Genomic DNA, 19,207 nt, shown 5'->3' with positions numbered 1-19,207 from the left:
CTATGAGGCACATTGCCGCTCTGGGGTCTAGGGTTATTTTGACTCCTCAACCTTACATATTAAACAAAATGTGTTCCATGCAGAGGCTTTTGTTTGTACCTAACAGCCTACCCAGATTTCACTGCCACACGGAGTTAGGCTTATTGAGCCTATACAACCGGATCATACATGCCCGCTCATGCTGTGGCATTCAATCTGGACCAAACATGAAACCCTACTGAATCAAGAAATCATAAATGATTGTTTGTCCCTTGACTATGCACCCAGCATTCCATGGTTGAGATACATTAAAGACCAACTTGCCTTGCTGGGGAGAGTTGACTGTTTTGACAATCCGCAGAACATATCCACTGTCCCATAACACCAGTTAAAACAGGACTAATTGGCCTTACATAAAAGATGTAGAGAAGCCTTTGTGATGGGAAAGAAGGGGTGGGCAGTTATATTTCATTAGTAACTATGGAATATATGGAGCCCTACCTTCTGTTTCCACTCAGGCACTCCCAAAGCTTTTATCTGGTGAGGGTTTAGGTTTAACATAGACCACTTTTTAGCCACATATCCCAGTAAGGCCTATTCTGATTCCGCCATTGAATTGTGTCATTGTGACTCATGCTCAGGGCAGGCTATGCTACACATTTTCTGTTTTTTGTAAGATATATGACGCTCCTAGGAAACAAATTCCAATCCTGCAGTTAAGATCTGTTACTGTTAGGAGGTGCAGACCTGCTCTGTTTTATCTACAGCCCTTACGGACTAAATATATTTATCTGATGATTTACAAGTTTTATTTCTGTAGATGTGAGACTGAGGACCTTAGTGGGGAAGTAGCATTTCTGTGCTCTTTTTCAACTTGCTTAGGCACTTCAGCACAATGCATTTTTTTATACTGATCATTAGGCAATCTGATTACCCTAAATGCATAAATTTGCACAAGATTTGCTATGATGAAATTGCTTGGTGAAGATTGTGATAAGACAAGCTCTTTCCTCACTTCCTCAGTCACTTTTGCACAATACACTTTTTAACCTGACTATAGCTGGGCTAGCTGTATTTAAGCATATTTTATAACTATTTGAACTGAGATGGGCATTTTTATATGTTATATGACTAAGATTTTGTGTGGATATTTCACTTTAATTAGACCCAAATCCGTGATGTAGTGTGATGATTATTTTGATACTGTGTGCTGTGTGCTGCTTATTTTTACAGGATCAAATATTTTGATGTATTGTAATGATGTTTTATGCTGAGCATTCTTTTATGTTTTTTTTAACTGAATAAAGATTATTCTGACAGATTTTGTCTCCACAGCTACAGAATTGGGATGAATCCGGATGTGCCTGGTAGACCAGGCAGCCTTGTGTGGTTTCCCCTGACCTTTTACCTTCAGACCTCCTGTTTTTGCTAACTTCATTCTTGCTGCCTTTAGGAAAAGGGCAAGCACAGGTTAATTTAGGGTATGTATCTGACTTTCCCTGACTAGGATTGTGGTTCCTGCTTGGACAGGGTGCATACCTCTGCAACCAGAAACCGAGTTTCTAACAGTGCCCATACAAAGCCAAAGCTCAGGCACAAAGGGAGATATATTGACATCATTACAAAAAAAGGACAAAACTTCTGATTCCAAAAGCAGAACAAGGAACAGGGATTTATTCAATTTCCTTCTTGTAGACAAGGTGGCAGGAGGTTTTTGACCTGTTTTGGATCTAAAGAGTGACAAGAAATAGCTTAGTACAATGCACTTCAAAATGGAATGCCTTCAAATGATAATACCTTTATTTCAGCAAGAAGAATTTCTCATCACTCTACATTAGCAAGACATACATCTTCATATGCCAGTTAATCAGAGACCCCAAAAGTACCTTGGTTGTGCTGTGAAAGATCCAGTTATGTGTTCTTCTGTTGGTGTGCTCATGAAGGAAGCATATCTGGCATTTACATACATATCTGGATAAAGATTGTAAGGGAGATTAAATCTCTTCTCCTGGATCATGGGTCGCTGACAACCTGGAAAAAGTCACAATTTGAACCAGTTCAAAATTTAGAGATCCTTGTGGAAATATTTTGAACACATTTTGCTATAGTTCACGTTTCAGATTGGAGATTTCAGAACATTAAAACACATCTATTAAGTTCAGAAATTGATTATGATTTATGGGGGCATGGTAGCAGTGTTGGCAATGGATCTCTTGTACTGATTCCATGCAGGGAATGTAAGTGTTTCCATGCCTTGTTCTCAATCAATCTGTAGATTTGTAGAGCACTACTTGTCACCCGTGAGGGTATCCAGGTGCTGGCCAGGTCCAGCTTATTAGCCAAATAGCAGGATCTTCATGGACTTTTGGTACTCTGGATGAGATGGAGAGGTCTGTAGATGAAAGGGTAGCTTGTTCCATGTCTTCGCTGCTATCTAGGACAAGGAGCAACCTCTCCATCTGCTATGTAGGATGCAGGGTAAGGGTTAGAGAAAGGGTCACGGAGCGGAGGTGTCTGGTGGGCTGATGGAAGTTTAGGTGGTGGTTTAAGAAGGCGGGTCCACAGTTGTGTAGGGCTTTGTTCTGAAGGCACGGAAACTGAGTTCTCAGGCTTTCAATTGCACGATTCCTTTGTTATACAAGTACAAGCGGTACACACCCTACAGAACAGGGTCTCATTGTTACATGTTTCTCAGATGATAGTGGCATAGCATGCTAGCGGGTTACATTGGGAAAAAATCCAGAGGACAAGACTTTGCAGAGTCTTTGGCCAGAACAAGAGAAGTGACACGTCTCAAAATGGAACAAGCTCGTAATTATTCACATAGCTTTGTTTTGGTTCTCATCCTTCCTGATGGAAAAATCTTTGCAGAATGGACAAAATGTCAGCAAAATGCTACATTTACATAGAGGATAATACTCTTTCTCAAATGCTAACAAACATAGCCGACTCTGTCTTACTAAGGGCAGACAATTCCTTGATATTTACAAATGCCATTCGGGGTGTATAAATGCGGAGGTAGATAGACTGTGCAGGTGTCTACCTTCTTCCTGGAAATATAGTCTAGAGTCTCCCTGTTCACTCTTCTATGAGAAAATGTGATGGCGAAAAGTTACATCTGGTTACGAATCATGAGAATGCCTTGATATCTCAATCTTGTTCCATTTATCAAATGATGGGGTCTTGGATGGTGATGGTCTTTCATGGTTCAGGTCACCGGGCTTTTTGTTCGCTTTTCCACTATTCCCTATGATTTAGAAGGTATTAGTATGATCAGGAGAGAATAAGACATAGCAATAGTGACTCTACTATTAAGTCTCTGCTCTTTTTGTTTCCCTCTTCTTTGTCAAATGAGTTCTCCAGAATGGGTATTTTCGCTATAGCCTTCTCCTCTGAGATAACCTCACTGATCACGGGATGTCCTAGTTCGCCTCTGGTAATTGCCCTGGAGGGTGAGAGGTTGGGAATGCAAAGAGAAGGGTTGTTCTTATGCTTGGCCTGATGCTTCGCGGGCATCTTTCAAAGGCATATATAGAGCACTTACCTGGGCATCGCCTATAATTTTAAAAAAGCATTATTGTGGCCAGGTTAATGACTGTGAGAATGGAGATTTATGATCTAAGGTTCTTTCCTTAATAAATGTTCCCTTCTTTTTTCCAGAACCTCAGTGGCCTGGGCCCTGTTCTTCATGATGAACATACAAAATTTCACTCAGTCTAGACTTTTTAGCTTGGATATTCTGTCCAATGTTATGACTGGAACAAAAAATAGCACTAAAAGAAAATGACTAAATTAAATTGGGCAATCCACCACCATCGGTCCATTATTCCTTGTTCTAGTCATTGTTCCCACCCTCCCTCCCGGTTAAGATGTAATCCGGCTGGTGTACGGGTAGGGCTTGATTACATTACAGGATGTCTTCTGGCTAGGTGATCCGTATATACTTGTCCAAGGAGGTTTCAGTATGGATTTGATGAAAGAACTGGACAGAGGGATTGTCTATTGGTGAGGGCAGACTCGCCTTCAGATTATTACAACTCAAACACAAAATAATGGACTCAGAGTGATGGAATTATCTGATATAATTTAGTTAGCACCAAGGAAGCACAGATGTCAGCAAACAGAGAAAAAGACAAGCAGTGATATTGGCAATCACAGAGCAGGAGGCTAGCATCAACACACATACACTGACGTGTAAACACTGCATTGAGGGTAGATTCAATGCAGGCCTCAGCAATTAGAGATGAAGAATGAAGCAAGAGCCAGCCTGTCCTTGGTAGCCATGGATGGAAGAGGAATGGGCAACCACAAGTTGTCATGGAGAAGTGGGATTAGCACAAGTAACAGCAACCACAGCTGAACATCAGAAGACAAAGTTAGCACAGTCAATATGGACAGTCAAAACAACGAGCACAAATCTTGGCAGGCAAGTAGCCCAACAATCACATAACACACCTATCAGGTCTATAGGTGCACCAAAAATGCATACATTGATACCAGGGTGAGCAGTGCAGTATCTGCCATAATTTAACAGAGGCTGGAGGAGTCAGCATGGACCAGCAGATACAGCTGAATCTGTGAAGGTAAGGTTAGCACGAGTATTAGTGGCGCCAGCTTAAACTATGAAGGCACACAGGTTCGGCATATCTAGCCGGTTGAATATTAGAAGACAGAGCCAGCACGGGCATCAGAAAAGCAAAAGTCAAGCTTCTGCAACCTGCGCTCGGGAAGCTAAAGTCAACTCGAGGAATGAGCAGCCAGGTTTTTATTTCTTTCCGATTGTTTTTCAATAATTACGCTATAACCCTCTCCATTTTGATCAATAGTACAGTTATATAGGCAGATCATATCTCCTGTATTTCCACCATGGTACATTTCTAGGGGCTGAGTTGAAGCATGTCTCTATTTCCATACAGGGCCTCTCACCTCCTCTTCGCCTTCGTTCTGATCAATACATGACATAGTATCCCTCAACGGTGCCTGGCCATACTGATCTTCTGTCTCGCCCAGACCTTTGTAGATTCCCCATTTCTACCACGCCTTTTCAAACTTCTGAGGACAATCTCCTCCTCATGGACTACTATTTCGACCTCAATGCATATGTCTATCCCTTCTTGCCATTTTGCCCTCACAGGGCCTTTTCGAACTTCTGAGGACAATCTCCTCCCTCATAGACTACTATTTCGACCTCAATGCATATGTCTATCCCTTCTTGCCATTTTGCCCTCACAGGGCCTTTTCGAACTTCGGAGGACAATCTCCTCCCTCATAGACTACTATTTCGACCTCAGTGCATATGTCTATCCCTTCTTGCCATTTTGCCCTCACAGGAACCCTTGGGCTCCACCATTCTTGCACTATGTCTTACTTAGCTACAACAAAACCAAGTGCACAAAATGGAAGCTTATTTCTTTTCAGGTCTACATCATTATGGATGCCTAATATTAAAAATGTTGGAGTTTTGGGAATTTCCCACGCATTTATAATGTCTCTCCAAAACTCTGTAACGACAAAGCAACCAACAGAAGACCAAGGTCAAGCACTTAAGTTCAAATATTTATGCAAATTTAGAGTGAGTGCAACGTCTTCCAGCATCTGCTGTTGAAAGATGCTATTTGTAATTTGTAATTTGTAATTTTGTAATTTGTAATTTGTAGGGGTATTTGTAGAGCGCAACGGTCGCTCCGGAAGGAGCATCTTGGCGCTGGATTTCCGGGTAGATGATTCAAGTAACTGCCTAAAAGGTAAAAAATTAGATGGCTGCCATGATGTAATCATCGGGAAGATTAAAAATCCAAGTTTTCAATGCTTTCCTGAAGAATTTTTCTTGGGTTAAGGACCTCAGGAATTTAGGCATGTTATTCCAAGCTTTAGAGGCAAGATGATTTAAGGTTTTGCCACCTTTGGTTTTCAAAGAGAACCTAGTAGGAAGGATTAGATTGTCTTTAGAGGAACGCAGGGATCTGCTAGGGTTGTAGTGAGGGAAACGCTTGATGAGATATTTAGGGCCGGAGTGATTAAAAGCCCTAAATGCTACCATTAGAATCTTGAAAAATATTCTTTTGTGCAGTGGTAGCCAATGTAAAAAATTTTAAGCAGCGGATATTGAAGATTTCCTGGGTAGCTTCAGGACTAATCTGGCTGCAGAGTGAAGTACACTTTGGAGTTTTTTAAGTGTAGCTTTCTTGGTGCCAGCCAGGAGGCCGTTGCAGTAGTCCAAGCGAGCTAGAACTAGGGCTACTGCAACGGTTTTTCTAGAGTCTATTGGTAGGAAGTCAAAAAACTTTTTTAGAGACTTAATCATACCAAAACACTGGCCATTTAAACATGAGAGTTCATAAGAAAAAAAGAGGGAAGGTGCACTTCATCAGTAGTTGTAGGAAACAAACACTTGTAGTTCAGAAGTCTTTTTTTTCTGTTTTCTTTTTATTTGAAGATGATTGACACAGAAACGGCACACAGCCCACGCGTTTCGTTCCCTTGTGCCTTGGGAACTTCGTCAGGGCGATATAATTTCAAATAATATTTGTGGGGAGAACCCCTCACGACATGTGATGTAGATTCTTATATTCCAAAGGGTTCTTAGGTACAACCAAAACCCGCAATTGAGACCTTAGTAGGTGTAAAAGAAACATCCAATGTGAGGACACTTCGATTATTAGGTAGTCCTGAGTAAGTGGGAATTATCCCAAGAATTATCCGTATCTAGACAAGTGTCACTGTCACTGCTTTCCGTGTTATATATCGCCCTGACGAAGTTCCCAAGGCACAAGGGAACGAAACGCGTGGGCTGTGTGCCGTTTCTGTGTCAATCATCTTCAAATAAAAAGAAAACAGAAAAAAAAGACTTCTGAACTACAAGTGTTTGTTTCCTACAACTACTGATGAAGTGCATCTCTCCAAAACTCTGCACGTTATCCTATCCACACACATTATATGTTGGAAGGTACCTTCTTCAACTGCACATCTCACAGAGTTAGGTGTCTGCAGTGGTTATTTTGAGCCAATGGTTGCCGGTGGGGGCAACCAGCACTTATTTTTACCCATCGGATATTTACCAAGCGCTTGAGATGAAAAAACATACAGACCAGAAAGGCGGAGGAAGAGAAAGACTGCAAAACTCTCATAAATAAAGGGAGAAAGCAGGAACCTACAAGAGTGAGACAAATGGACCGAGAGTGTCTGGTAGTGGATCAATGGGCATGGGGTGATTTGATACTACCAGCTCGGTATCAGGCAAACCAACATTTAATTGCTCCCGCAGCCCCAGCGGGCTGCTGAGCATAGCTTCGGGCACCTGCAAGCTTCTTTTTACATATTAAGTACCGACTGGGCATGTCCCATCTTATAAAGTCTCTTTCGTTATAACAAGCTCTCTGGGGTTTCTTATCTGAACCAGTTGCAGTACAGCTTTAATTGCCATTACTCTAGGGTGCATTAATGCTGCTTCCTAGTCAATATCTTCAAAGGGCCCTAGATCTCTTTCCCATCTTGCCTTTGTTTTGCAAATAGACTGGCTTATTATGTATAAGCATTTGTATACATCAATGATACAGCCTCGCCCTCAGGTCATCACGTAGTACTTGATTTTCTAGGGGTGTTGCATCGCCAATGTCTGCCCACTCAATCTCCTCCAGCCTGTCTGAGCTTGTTATACTTACATACCTGTGATTGGCTGCAGTGGTATTCTTATCTGATTTTCATAAAGGTTTTGATTTCTGCCCCCTCCATTATGTCTCCCGCCAAGGAGATCCCTATAAGATATCATTGTTTGAACCCTTCCAGTTTCTGCATCTCTTTCAGTCTGCGTCAGACCCATAACAGGGTGTCTCATGTGATCTTATCCTTTCATCCTTAGTAGTTATTGGCCCTATCCCAGGCTGCAAAAGTCCTTTGTGTCACCAACAGGAATCTTCACTCTCCCTTCCCCTTTAAAAATCATGGTCGCACATCTGTACGTCCACGTCATGTCACACTGCTGGATCTGAGGGGTTGCTGTGGACTCCGACTTTTTCGGTCCTGAAATTGATGACATAGAACCCCAAGTGTTTGATCTTGTGATGGGCTTAGAAGAGGCCCACATTCCCTCTCAAAGGCGAAAAATCATGAAGACCAGAGACCCAAAGGAATCAAGCGTCATCCTCTTCAGCTGGACCCAGGACTTTAAAAAATATAAAAAAGCAAATAAGTGTCAAAGGTGTCAAGTTTATTGAGAATCCAGAGACATACTGACCGGTAAAGAGCCCTTTTTATTAGACATAAATGAAGGTGGATTTGAGCTTGTAAAAACAACGTCCACGTTGTTGACTGAGCTTTCCACCACCACCCAGCTACATCTAAATGGGTGCATTCAGGAAGGAGGGTCCCCAACATAATTATGGATCAACATACAAACGCTTTTTTTGATCTTGTACCAAAGAAGAAAATAAGAACACTGGCCAATTAACAACTGCCATCAGTGGCATCTGCCTGCCCCCTGTGGGTAGCCCTATCAGCAAATCAGTCTCTCAGCATTCACTCCTTAGCAGCACTGGCTTTGTCATATCTGAGTACCCTCCATTCGGTTGCACGCCACACACCTCTATCACAGGGTAGTCAAAGCATGGGTCACCTGCCCAGAAGCTACTCAGTATACCCATATTCTATAATCTATTCAAGAATGACGTAATTGCCTCTCTACTTCAACCAAAAGCTCCAAACCTTTACTTGGAATGGAAGCGGTTTCAAGGAAGAGTTGAGAAATGTCCATTCATGAGGCTGAGCGGGGATGTATACACAGGCCAATAACGAGTCATGCTCCTCCCATGAGCACCAACCCAAAATGGAAACCATGTGGCTCGGCCTAGAACTGAAGGAGACAGGCCAATAAAATAGGGATATGGCTTTAAAAAGCGGTACACCAAGTGGCCCCCATCTGGGGACGTGCGGCTCCATCCCTGAGCCCTGGAACGTTCACATTTCACAATGGCTAATCGCGTCACCTCGAGCAATACAACAACCAGTGGTATAGTCCAGAGACATGGGTTAAAAGTCCTCCTCCTCGATGACACACTTCGTGATCGGCTTTTCAGAATGTGTGATGTCATCATAGATTGAACATTAATCCCCCCCACCCGACTAAGAAAGCACTCTCTCCTCCGCATGACAACACTCTATTAGACCCCTGACGGAACCCGCCTCCCTCCGATTCCAGACAAAATGCCTCCGGCCACTCTAATGGTTGCCACGCCTCGCACACCGAATTACCTGAAACCCCACGGACCGAACTCCTTCGTGATTAATTTCCCCTCCAACCTCTCAAGTAAAGCGAAGAGACACTTCAAACATAGACTGATCAGACAGCACCCCGAAACACTATTCGTAGACACCTTCCACTGCTCCTCCAAAGGGCAGATAAAAATGGATCTTATCTTCCACACTGAAAGACCTCACAATTGGATCGCCATCCTCACCACACATCTCCACATCTCCAAAACCACCATCACATCCCATAGCTGCAAACTGACGACCTCTCTCCCGAACCACCAGACGCAGAGCGGGAACATCTCCATAACCATCTACTCAAATGGCACAGTCCTGATACAGGCTAACAACGATAACCTTGAGGTTTTCGACTCCCTCTTCCTCTCGCTAAAAAAGGCACCCTTGGGGGGCGTGGCCAGCAGCATGGCAGACTAGACGTGTCCTGCCAAAGCTCCGCTAGCTCGATGTAATCCTGACCGTATCCTGAGCTCATCTTCGGCCCGCATCGACTCACGCCAGGGTCCGAAGTTGGGAAACAGACTGGGTGCTCGATGAGAAGCGGTGCAGTCCCGTGAGGGTCGCGACACCCCGGGAGCCGAGACGTGGAGGTGCTCCGGCGGAGAAGCCAAGATGGCGCTGGGAAGGCCTGCGGGGCTCGAGTGACGGAGCCCGGCTGAGGACGCCCGCAACGGAGCGGCCTGGTGCATCGGAGACAGCGTGGAATCACCGGGAAAGCTAGGTCCGCAGGCCGAGCCGGCCCCCACCCCCTTCTTTGTCCTCTGCCCCGGTGCGTGAGGAGGAAGACTGCCGCAGTGACTGGAGGGGAACGGGGCGGTAGGCACCGATCAAGACCCGGGTGCGGCCCTTCGAGAGCCGTGGTGGGGCCGGCCACGGATGGTGGTCGGCCGGCAGATGCTGCGCCCGTCGAGCCGCGGGCGGGCTCTCCATTGAGCGGACGAGGTGCGCGAACTCAGTGGCGGGGGCGCCTGAATTCACCAAGCCCCGAGCGGGGGAAAGCCCCGGAGGGGGAGGACATGGGGGCCCTGTGGAGCGGCAAGACCCTGCTGAACTGAGCGAGACGCCGGGGGGCACATTACTAGCTACCAGGAGCAGGCAGAGGCGAGATACGGTGCCCCCACAGCAGTCGACCATATAATGCGTGGCGCCAAGAGTGGGAGCAGGCCATAACTACTAGACCAGGCCCCTGGTGAGTGATTCAGCTACTCCTTCGTCAGCGGACTGCGGCCTGTGGGGACAACACACAGCGCGACTACAGGTACGGAGGGGTGGGCCCCCACCCTCTCTCTGCAGGGGAGGCTGCTGAGGCTCGGAAGCAGGTTGGTGTCCTGGGGGTGAAACACGGCTGGGCCCCTAGGAGGACAGAGCACTATCAGAGGCGGAGCGTGCGAGGGACCCCGACGGTTGGTCACTGGCGGTCGTAGAGCCACTCTGGCTGCATCATCATCCTGGCAGAGGAGCCAAGCCAATTGGTTAACGCGGTACTGGAGTTCGGCGGTCCCCAACCACCAGACAGAGAGGGATGGTGGTAGGGGGGAGTAAGGCCTGTACATCCTGTGGTGACTTAACAACTCCCTGCCCTAAGAATAGCAGTGGGTTTCCTGGAGCGCAGCAGGGGAGGCGCACGATACTCGGAGGCACCGTCGCGGACCTCGACAGTGAGAAGTGGGACATCCAATGGCGCGCGACAAAGACCAGAAAGCGCAAAAGCAGGGGAAACTGGACAAATTTGCCAAACCCCTGCAGGGAACAGACTCCACGGCGACAATCCCTATGGCCGTGCCAGACAACGGTGTCCTTCTTCAGGAGATCCTATCCTCCAGAGAGGCCCTAGAGGGTAAAATTGATGGTATTAAGATAGACGTCAACTTGCTCCGGCAAGATTTAAGGAACGTGTCCGAGAAAGTCGCGCAGGCAGAACAACGAATTTCAGAAGTGGAAGATACTGCAAATACACTCCGGAAAGAAATCACAGACTTGACGGCGGCTATGAAGGATGTGCTTTGGAGGGTGGACGATGCCGAAAATAGGGCACGAAGGAACAACCTATGCTTTATTGGCTTTCCAGAGAATATTGAAGGGACGGATGCCAGTGCTTTTCTGCGACAATGGATACTGGATTCGCTTCCTGAGGTACAATTCTCGTCGTGCTTCATCATTGAAAGGGCGCATCGAATTCCGGGGACCCAACCTCCAGTGAGAGTGGCGCCGTGACCGCTGATAGCGAAATTCCTCAACTACCAAGACCGTGATCTTGTCCTTCGGGGAATGCGGAAGCACGGGGAAATCAGATTGAACAATACCGCAATCCTGGTGTTCCCAGACTACTCATGTGAAGTCCAAAAGCAGCGCAAAACATTTGATTCCGTTAAAGACAAGTTGCGGCAGATGCAAATAACCTACATGCTCCTCTTCCCGGCTAAGCTAAAGGTGATACACCAGGCCAAGACGATGTTTTTTACGACGCCCGATGAGGCCTGGCACTGGATAGAAGAGCGTCCTAGGCTCGAATCCCCGGAGGTGCGGAGCTCTCTCACAAGCGGAACACCGATCGGGCGTGGTAATAGGCCCCGGACTCAGAGGCCGACCTGGAGAGATAGACAGCAGTTGCAAAAAGGCCGCAATAGAGCGACATCATACAGTAGTAGGGGGATCGCGGGTCAGATGCAAGGCGCCTCGGACTCGGAGCGCATCACGGAGAGGCATCCCTCCTGGCCGTCAAAGGGAAAAAGAAACGGATCAACGGAGATTGGCGGACTGTACAGACCAGGATCTAACCACGGACTCAGAGACAGACCATCCCCTTATGCAGAACATCAAGCTCCTAGAAAATCCAGTAGAGACGGGCAGAGCCACTGGCGACGACACACAAGCCAGGCACGACAAACGGCTTGAATGAGAAGCAGTGATGGGTGCGGGGAGCTGAAGGGACAGTAAGCAGATGGAAGGGCTAACACACCCCCCACTGGGTGCAGTGCCTTTCTTTTAGTAGTATTTTGGGAAAGATTGGTTTATTTTTTGTTTTTTCTTTGTGTTGATGGGACTATTCTTGGTTTTGATAATATTTTGAGACGTAGCAACTGAGCTGTTGGTTGGTTGAGGGTGGGCAGGCGCTTATAGCCATTTCACGGGGGGAAGAGGGTGGGAGGGAAAGTTTGAAGGTTTAGAACTTGGGGGGATGGGCGACAGGCCTCCCCTGATTCACGCGACAAAGTTGGTCATGTTGACCCCGGGCAGAGTCGGATGGGTGGAGGGGGGGTTGGGGTGGGGGGGGGAGTGAGAGGTTAATGCAGTTTTTGGACAAGAAAACGTGGGAATTTGTCATTTGCAAATTGTCGGTGAGAGGGTGTTGCAGAGGGTGCAGAGCGGAGAGAGCAGCAGGGTTCGAGGATACCTAGAAAGGGTAATGGCTAATCATACCCCGTATTCAGTTTGATCATGGAATGTCAACGAGATGGAGAACAAGGTAAAGCGAGGGTTGGTTGCGTACTACTGTAAAAGGCTAAAACCGGATATCATCCTCTTACAAGCAACGCATTTAAAGGGCACGCGCTGCAATTTCTTGGGCTGTAGACCGTATACGACTCTGGCACATGCTGGGTTTTCGACTGGGGCGAGAGGGGTCGCCATTTTAATGAAAAGCCCGCTGTTCAGGATTGAACGTACTTGGAGTGACCCCGATGGAACCTATGTGGCTGTAGAGGGGATCTGGGATAGGAGACATATCACGCTCATCAGTGTGTATGCACCCCCTAGATTACAGAAACGCATCATGGATAGGTTAGCTGTCATACTTCTCGAAGCAGGTTCCCACACACATATAATAGGTGGTGACTTCAATGATGTGATGGACCCCTTGTGGAACCGCACGACGGCTCCAGCCGGAACCCCACGGGATACCCCACTCAAAAGGTTTGTGGATACTCTGGCCCTCACCGACACGTGGCGCAGACAGCATCCCCGGACAAAAGCATATTCTTTCTACTCAGGGGCCCATAAGGCCTTCTCGAGATTGGATTATATATTCACCTTGGCTGGTGACCTAGGGAGTGTGCAAAAAATGGAATATCTAGCACAAGGCCTTTCTGACCATTCACCTTTATGGCTGACAATGGGGACCCAGAGGCAAACCGTGCGGGGGCTTGGAAATTGAACTCGTGGGAATTGCAGGACCCACAGGTGGCCCGAGAGATTAGGGTGGACACAGAGCTCTACTTTAAGGAAAATGTGGGGTCAGTGGACTCCGCCATCACTCTGTGGGAAGCTTACAAAGCAGTCCTTCGAGACAGAGCCCAGAATACCATAGCGCACAAAAAGCGCAAAGAAAACGAGGAGGTAGCAAGAATTGAAGCGCAGCTCCTGCAGGCCGAAAAGCAAGCTGCTGCAAATGCCTGCCCCGCCCAGTTGAGAAGGTTGAAGCTCCTGCAGCAAGAGTATTCGGCGTTAGCCAAGAGAGATGTACAGCACGCCATACAAGCAATGCATAGGAGGTTGTATGACGTGAGTGATAAAACGGGTAGACTACTTGCCTGGCTCAGTAGGAAGGAGCTGGAAAATAGATGGGTAACCCAGCTACAGGCGGAAGATGACCAGGTCCATGCAACCCCAGAGGCTATAGCGCATGCCTTTGCAGGTTATTATGAGGCCTTCTACGCGACAAGATCCTTAGCGGACGATGAACAGATCCACATGTATTTACAATCCATACAGCTCCCTCGGCTCGAGTCCAGCAACACACAAGCGCTGGAGGCAAAGTTGACTGTTAAAGAAATTCTGGAGGCCATTGGCCAGATGAAACCAAGGAAGGCTGCGGGTCCCAATGGACTCCCACCAGAATTATTTAAACGACACGGGGCACTTTATAGCAAGCATCTCTTGCAGATGTGTCTTGAAGCGAGAGAAGTGGGTATACTCCCCGAAGACTTGAGAGTGGCCACTATTGTGGTGATACCTAAAGAAGGGCGGCCGCCGCAGAGATGTAGCTCATACAGGCCCATATCCCTACTAAATATGGAGACTAAGATCCTGGCCAGAATTCTGGCCAATAGGCTTATGAAGGTTATTACGGGACTTGTTCACAGGGACCAGTCTGGCTTTATTCCCAAGAGATCAACGAGACACAACCTTAGACGAGTCTCTAACTGGTTGGAGATGGCAAAACACAGAACTGAGCCTCATTTTATACTATCCCTGGACGCCGAGAAGGCCTTTGACACAGTCCATTGGCCGTTCCTTATGGCAATTCTGGATAGACTGGGATTTGGTCCTGAGTTCAGGAAGTGGATAGCCCTACTTTATGAAAGACCAGTGGCAAGGGTCAGGGTCAACAGGTCACGTCTCGGCAGTTCCCGATTGAAAGGGGAACAAGACAGGGCTGCCCCCTGTCTCCCTTGCTTTTCGCGATAGTCCTAGAGCCCCTTGTATGTATAATTAGAGCGCACCCCAATATAACAGGTTTCCGAGCGAATGACAAAGACAATCTTGAGGAACGTATTTCATTATATGCAGATGATATACTCCTATATGTCACGAACCCCGGCAAGACACTCCCTACCATTATGACATGCTGCAAGGAATATGGTAGACACGCGGTGTACAGAATAAACTGGGAAAAGTCGTGTATTTATCCGGTGGGACAAGGTGTTGGGACTGCAGTGTATCCCGGCCAGCTCCAGGTTGCACCTCGGGGAATAAAATACCTGGGTCTTCATGTCACGCTGGATAAGCCGCGGGCACTGGAGCAAAACCTGTATACGATATTAGGCAAATTCCTCTCAGACGTAGAACGCTGGGCCTCTCTGCCCCTGACTCTGCTTGGAAGAGCGGCACTCTTTAAAATTATAACTTCACCAAAATGTTTATATGTGCTGCAAAATACTTACCATCCAATCCCGGAAGAGGTGTTTATCAAGATTGATGACATCCTACGAAAGTTCCTTTGGGGAGGTAAGCCCCCTAGCGTAGCGCTGGGGAAGCTACAATGCAACCAATATAGTGGCGGCATTTCCTTGCCGGACCTCCGCTCCTATTACTGGGCCGCCCATTTGATAGTTATTAACGACTGGGAATTCAGAGAAAGGGATCACCCCACGTATGCGCCTAAACACACACAGTTCTTTAAAAAAACGTTCCTGCATTATCTATATGGAGGTAAAGGGGTTGCGAGATTGTTGCCAGCAACACAGATGGTAATAATGGCCTGGAGGAAAGTGGAGAGGCGGACGAAATGGGAAGGAAAGGTGACTAAGGAAACTCCGCTGTGGGTGGGAACACGACTCACGGAATTTGCCAAGCTGACAGGTTTCCAGAAATGGGACTTGGTAGGCATTTCCCAACTTAAAAATATAGTATACCAGAAGGAACCGGTGACATTTTCGCACCTCCAGACTGAGTATGACATGAGCAAGACGCAGCATTTTAAATATTTGCAATTGAGGCATGCATGGAGGGCGCAGAGTATTGATATGGAGGGTCTCCCGGAATACTCTCCCCTGGAGGATAGGCTTTTGATGAACGAAATTGGGGGGAAAGCACTGTCCTGGACCTATAGAACGATCATGAATAACACACCGGATCCTCTGAAGACACTGAGCTCACGTTGGGAAGCCGATCTGGGGGACATAGATAACTTGGATTGGGAAATGGCTCTGATTCACCCGAGGGGGGTAGCTATTAGGTCCAGGCTACGATTGATTCAATTTAAGTACCTACACAGAATGTATTATGATAGAGCCCGGCTGCATAGGATTGGAAGAGCAGAATCTCCCAATTGCCTGAAATGTCACACCATGGAAGGTACCTTCTTCCACACGGTTTGGGGGTGCCCACAAGTGCAGGTATATTGGGGAAAACTGTTGAAGGAGCTGGAGAATGTACTACAAGACTCAATACCCCCAGACCCGTTGTTTATTCTGCTGGGCGTACCTACAGACATTGATCTCCCCAAGGCAAAGCTAACATTGCTCCAGCTGGGATTGGTGGTGGCCAAAAGGGACCTGGCAAAAACATGGGGTGCGATGTCTAACCCAACACTGGAGGAATGGCGGAGGAGTATGGATATGTATATGTTGGGGGAAAAAACAACCTATATAGCAAGGGGGTGCCCGAAAAAATTTAGAAAATGGAAGCCTTGGTGGACCTACTATGGACTTACATTCACAGATTCACAGTGAACTGAGGGGAAGGGGGGAGGGGGCAAGAGGGAAACAACTGGTCATGTTGACACGTAATATCCTGGTAATGTTGAATGAGTATGTCATGGTACTGTTGAATTCTGCTCTGCATGTGGGGAACAAGAGAATGAGCTGCTCTGAATATGTGAAGTGTTTTTGTAATGTAAATGGAGAAATGCCAATAAATACATCCCCCCCCCAAAAAAAAGGCACCCTTGCTCACTACTCGACCCGGCCTGACCCCCCTCTTTCCCCCAGTGAGCCTTTCACGTCAGGTAAGGCGCCAGACCCCTCTCGCCTCCTCTTCGAGAACCTCCTTTCCGCCCTCCCGAGTCACCTCCCGCAACTCTGCACCTCCGAATAACGATCCCTTCCCCCCTGGTGGACAACCCTCCCACCCTTGTCTCCTCTCTCATCCTAACCAGCCAAGCAGGAACGAGCATTACTCCCAAGCTCAGTCTCCCTACAGCCCCACTCCACCCTCAGGCCACACAAGGCCAAACCCATGATATGAGCCAGTACTCCTCCTGCCCATGATCCCTCCAAGAGACAAACCAGGCAGCTCCTCCTCCATTAGCCACCATGACTAGGACCCACCCCCCTCACCCTCGGGCAATGCTGCCCCAGACACCCCCCTCCCACCTTGGATAGCAAGACGCATCGCCTCAACCTCCTGGAAACTAAGCTGGAAATCCTGATCCTAGGCCTGAAGGAAACTTTATCAAACCTGGTCACGATCCGAAAGCCCACTCAGCCCCCCCACCTCAGCGCCAAATCTCACCCAACCCTAGCGTGACAAGGTACCGCCCCGCAGCGGGCCCCCTGTCCTCCCCAGGTCCGGGCCATCGACCAACAGAATGGGTACTGTGAATCGCTCTGAGAGACCCAGAAGATCAAAAGCTGCACTGTCCTCTCGGAAAGCGGCATACCTAGCCTCAACCTATGACTCTTGTCCCCCAAATCTATGATCCAAGTAATTACGGGAGTCGGAAGAGAACACCTTCCACCGAGAGACCCTAGACCCCCAGCTCACCTAACTTCTCTACCTAGGGACCCATCTACTAAGAATCTGAGCAACGAAGGAGCCCCCATTAATTGCATGCTCCTAAACTGCAGATCGGCCTCTAAACATGCAACTGAACTAGCAGAAGCCATGCTCTCCCATGATATAGATGTTGCACGGAAACCTGGCTCAACAATCGCTCGTACTCCAGCATGGACATGCTGGTGCCTCCTGGATTCACAATGATTAACAAAGATAGGAAATTGCAAAGAGGAGGGAGCATAGCAATCATTCACAAGAATAACATCTCCGGAGGAGGAGCCTAGCGCGCATCCAAGATGGTCGCGTGAGCACAGGGCTCCCCGGACCCTCTCTGCTCCTCGGAATTTATCCTGAGAATATCCTGACGTGGCTTATGGAATCTGGGAGATAAAGACCAGCTGAGTGTATATCTCTTTTCAAAATTCAAATCGGACCTGGGAATCCTGAGTTGTCGTCGTCTGAACTTTTGGGACCCACCCGACGGAGGTGACCGGGGTGAAGGTGACCCGAGGGACCGGGCTGCAATTGAACAACAGCGGCTTCAGCGCGGTGCCAGCTGCCGATCCACCACTTTCGGTTTCGGTTTTGCACTTCAGGAGACCGGCAGGGAGGTGCGCTCGGGGTGGAGAGGTGCTTCCTGGGCCTCTGCATGAGGTTTTCTTTCATCTGCCACTAGAGCGCCTATCGCCTCGGACCCCCTATACCGACATTTTGTGGTCTTCTTGCTGGTGCCTTACACCTCTTGGTTGGAGGTCCCCTCGGGTGACCGTGTTCACATGGGGGGCAAAGGGGGTCCCGAGGGCCGCAAGACCAAGGCTTCCCTCCGCGGGGGGGCAGTCCAGAGCAATAACATGGACCGCTACACTCAGGGCAGGGGGCCCTCTGGCGCTGCTGGCCTCCCCCCGGATACTGCGGAAGGAGGCGCGACCGCCACTACGGAACTATCCTTGCAGGACATTATGGGCGCCATTGATGGCATCAGGGAAACCATCGCGACGCAATATGAGGCCCTGGCCCGTAAGATTGACACTGTCGCGATCGATGTCACCCTGATCCGGGCCGACCTCTCCAAAACTAACGAGAAGGTCCAGGCTCTCGACGCACGGACCTCCACCCTCGGTGCGGAGGTGTCGGATCTGCGGGCCGCGCTTGGAGACATCAGGGTGGTTAACGACCATATGGCCCGGCGGCTTGAGGACTTCGAGGGACGGGCCCGACGCAACAACATCCGCGTCATAGGTGTACCGGAGTCCTCTGACGGCCGCCCGGTTGACCTCGTGGTCGAGGAACTTATCCTGAAACAGTTGTCCTCGGCTGGCCTAAGTAAGTTCTTTGCCGTGGAGCGGGCCCATCGAGTTCCGGGCGGTCGGCCACGGCCGGGGGCCCCCCCGAGGCCTATCGTGGCCAAACTGTTCTACTACAGGGACCGCGACGCTATTCTGCAGGCCTCACGGACCCACGGCCCGGTTCGTCATGAGAACTCGACCATCAATTTTTACCCGGACTTCACGCAACTGGTCCAGAAACAACGGATGGGATTCCAAGGGGTGAAGCGTCGTCTCCGTGAGCTGGGCCTAAAGTATTCGATGCTCTACCCTGCAAAACTCCGAGTGGAACATGGGGATCGGACAGCCTTTTTTGACTCTCCTGTGGCTGCAAGTGACTGGCTGGACTCTCTGCCGGGCGGAGGTGGCCGTCCCGGACCCTCTGCGGGCACCGCAGGTGATGGGTCCCCTTTAGAATGACTTTT

The 19,207-nt window shown here is 48.4% G+C and overlaps 1 long non-coding RNA gene across 1 annotated transcript in view; it reads right to left on the bottom strand.

The window, feature by feature from the left end:
- The window catches only part of LOC146772728 (uncharacterized), a 166,843-nt gene that overhangs the window by 31,326 nt on the left and 116,310 nt on the right, over positions 1-19,207 (bottom strand). The window contains exon 3 of the long non-coding RNA XR_014972178.1: positions 1,866-2,010. This is a non-coding gene — a long non-coding RNA (uncharacterized LOC146772728). The remainder of the gene's footprint in view (positions 1-1,865; positions 2,011-19,207) is intronic.

Source organism: Triturus cristatus, chromosome 12 (genome assembly GCF_964204655.1).
Source record: "Triturus cristatus chromosome 12, aTriCri1.1, whole genome shotgun sequence".
Classification (NCBI taxonomy): domain Eukaryota; kingdom Metazoa; phylum Chordata; class Amphibia; order Caudata; family Salamandridae; genus Triturus; species Triturus cristatus.
This window is presented reverse-complemented; position numbering and strand designations above follow the sequence as displayed.